Source organism: Triticum dicoccoides, chromosome 6B, assembly GCF_002162155.2.
Source record: "Triticum dicoccoides isolate Atlit2015 ecotype Zavitan chromosome 6B, WEW_v2.0, whole genome shotgun sequence".
Taxonomy (NCBI): Eukaryota; Viridiplantae; Streptophyta; class Magnoliopsida; order Poales; family Poaceae; genus Triticum; species Triticum dicoccoides.
In genome coordinates this window covers 85,684,371-85,688,189 of record NC_041391.1, presented here as the reverse complement: position 1 = coordinate 85,688,189, position 3,819 = coordinate 85,684,371, and positions in this window count along the sequence as shown.

Below are 3,819 nucleotides of genomic sequence, written 5' to 3'. Positions count from 1 at the left end.
TTTTAGTTTTAGTTTAATTTAGGTTTATTTTAGGTTAAGAAGAAATATGAAAGATGAAAATAATAATAATAATAATAATAATAATAATAATAATAATAATAATAATAATAATAATAATAATAATAATAATAATAATAATAATAATAATAATAATAATAATAAGAAGAAGAAGAAGAAGAAGAAGAAGAAGAAGAAGAAGAAGAAGAAGAAGAAGAAGAAGAAGAGGAGGAAGAGAAGAAAAGAAGAAGAGGAGGAGGAGGATAAGAAACAAGACGGTCGACGCCGACGGAACCGGGTCAAGGATCGCCAGTCACCAAAACTAGGGTCGAGGTCAGGAATTAGGCTCGAGGATCGCCGGTCGCCCAAGGGGTCGAGTGTTGTGCTAGAGGGTCAAGGATCGCCAATCGCCGAGGGGATAGATGGTGGAGCCAGTGGGTCCTGTCGGTCCCGACGCCATCACCCAGGCCGAGAATCCCCTAGTCCGAATGCTGACCCATCGACCTTGTGTCACCATACCTGAGGGTGCCCAGGGATGAGTGGGGTTTGGGGGTTCCTCGCCGTCGATGGAACCCAAATGACAACTATTTAGGTTAGGGGGTGCCTTGGCGTCAACGAAAGGCTAAATGACATCTATATAGGGTAGGGGTGCATCGACGTCGACGAAACCCTGAATGACATATATTTCAGTGGCATCCTGTTGTAAATATTTAGTTAGGTTGATGGCAAAGACAATAATGCTATGTTACTCATCTTTGGATTTAAATGTGAAGTTGTTTTACCGCCGCAACGTACTGGTGTTCGACGAGCTTGGCCCTGCATTCTTGGGTGAGCAGAAATCACATCTCCTCCTCCCCCTTCATTATTTGCTCTCTTTCGGTCTTCGTATCGATCAAACTTGCTAGCTATAGGTGTCTTCAATCATCAGTATTCGTGACCAATATGCGTCTCCCGTTCGATAGGGTCACGGTTATAAATAGGCATGTATTTGCATATTTATAACCGTGATTCTTTCGAATTGTCCAAGGTTATCCATGGACAGCCTGAGTATGTGTAGATTGGGTTCGTTTTCCCTTATGCTCTGCTCCGGATCTGACACATAATTTTGTCAGTGCCTCCATGTTGTTCTCCGGGTACACATCCTCTCTGTTTATTGCGAAGACATGCATTAGGAGAACAACGGGGAGGTGCTGCCGAAATTTTGCGTTGGATCCGGAGCAGAGCATGGGAAAACGAACCCAATCTACACATACTCGGGTGGGACAAGGACCTATCTTTACCTATTAGCATGTAGGTTGCATGGACTGATGAATATATATGCATGTTGAATTATATATATATTTCTTGTGTGTCCAGTAGCTAGGCAAGATGAGTGATCGTGCGTGGATGTACACCAGTCACACTAGTCAGAAAGACATGACCAAATAATGGTTAACAAAAACCAAGGGGTTTGTGAGAGCCACGTTTGCAAATGGAAAGAGAAAAACCTGGTGCCCCTGTGCTAGGTGCGACAACTTTCACAATAGGACAGAGGATGGAATGGACAAACACCTGTAGAAGTGGGGTTTTATGCCCGGTTATACGACATGGACATTTGATGGTGAGTCTGCCCAACGTGCCAGAGTTGAGGTGGTTCATCGTCGCATCGACGAGCATGGTACCGGGATGGAAGACATCGTGCAAGACTTTGACGATACTCGAGATTCGGATGATGAGATGGAGGAATCTGCAAAGGCCTTCAATGAAATATTGGATTCTTTAAAATGTCCTCTCCACGAGCACACTGAGCTTTGTCAGCTGGATGGCATCTCACAAGTAATGGCTCTGAAGGCTCAATTCAATTTTGGCAGAGAATGCTACGACGCGATGATGACAGTATTTGGAGGCTTTCCACCCAAAGGCCATGTAATGCCTGCGAACCTGTACCAGTCGGATAAAATCCTCCGTGCGCTTAAGATGCCCTATGAGAAGATAGATGCATGTGAGAAAGGATGTGCCTTATTTAGCCTTGAGTATGCGGACTTGAACTATTGTCCCATTTGCAAGTCTTCCAGGTATGTTGTGGTAGACAACGATATGGGTGAGAAGATACAGACCAAAATCCCCGTTAATGTTCTTCGGTATACGCCAATCTTACCAAGAGTTCAATGTCTTTTCATGGTCGAAGAGACGGCCAGAAAGATGACATGTCACAATATGGAAAAAAGAACCAAACTAGATGGTGCTGCGTGGAAGCACTTCTATGCATTACATGATCAAAAAGCGGCCGATCCAAGGCATCCTCGAGTTGCCATCAGCACAGATGGGATCAATGTGTTTGGTCTGACGGCAACCCAATACAGTTGTTGGCCTGTATTTGTCATTCCACTCAATCCCCCCCGGACAGATTATGCAAAGAAAGAACATTTTCCTGACGTTGACAATTCCAGGGCCAAACTATCCGTTGATGAGTCTGAATGTGTACATTGATACGTCTCCAACATATCTAAAATATATGAAGCATTCATGCTATATTATTATCTGTTTTGAATGATTATGGGTTTTATTATACACTTTTATATTACTTTTGGGACTAACCTATTAACCGGAGGCCCAACCCATATTGCTGTTTTATTGCCTATTTTAGTGTTTCGAAGAAAAGGAATATCAAACGGAGTCCAAATAGAATGAAACCTTCGGGAGCGTGATTTTTGGAACGAACATGATCCGGGAGACTTGGAGTACATGCGAGGGAAGCTTCAAGGAGGCCAGGAGATAGGAGGGAGCGCCCACCCCCTGGGCGCGCCCCCTATCTTGTGGGCCCCTCGAGCCTCCCCCGACCGACTTCTTTCGCCTATATATTCCCATATACCCCAAACCATCGAAGACGAAGATAGATCGGGAGTTCCGCCGCCGCAAGCCTTTGTAGCCACCAAAAACCTATCGCGTGCCCATTCCGGCACCCTGCCGTAGGGGAATCCAATATCGGTGGCCATCTTCATCATCCAGGCGCTCTCCATGACGAGGAGGGAGTAGATCACCCTCGGGGCTGAGGGTATGTACCAGTAGCTATGTGTTTGATCTCTCTCTCTCTCTCTCTCTCTCTCTCTCTCGTGTTATCTCTGTCGGTGTACTAAGGTAGGGGTACCTCAGTACCCCAACTTGTGCACGGGCGGTTGCAGCTTCCCGCGGCAGGGTTTACCACGTGCTCGCCGAAGACCTTCCTGCTCCATATCAAACCATTCAAAAACAAAGTATACAAGACAGAAGATCGAGACCCCGGCAAGCGGAGTTTGCCGGGAAGGCCGTTCCAGGCTCAAGGTTACATCACTCACGCAAGGCCCTGGCAAGAGGAGCTCGCCAGGAAGACTAGAAGATTACATCATAGAAGACACGCCTCGGCGCTATATGCGTCCCGGCGAGGGCCCGGGGAGCGACAAGTTACAGAGCCCGACAAGCTCCCGGGTCCGGCAAGGTCAAGACCCCGGCAAGGTGCTTGCCGGGAGAATTGCGCTGTGTGCCCGCGCTCCAGCTCATCAGCCCACGCGTCGCCCTGGGGCCTTTCCAGGGACGCGTGGCGGATGGCTGTGCAGCCTGGGGGACACGGTGGCACTCCACGGTGGTGGATCCATCGCCGTGGCAGACGGAGACACAACGGCGGGAGCTTTTGGGGTCGACGGCGACGGGCATTAAATGCCCTTGTCCCCCACTGTCAAAGTAGGTAGCGACCACTGTTCACGCACTGTAGCTCCACTGTTCCCGCACTATTCCAACTACCATCCTTTTTACATTTTTACCCTTTTCTCCTACGTTGACACCTGTCGGTGACCCCTTGCACTATAA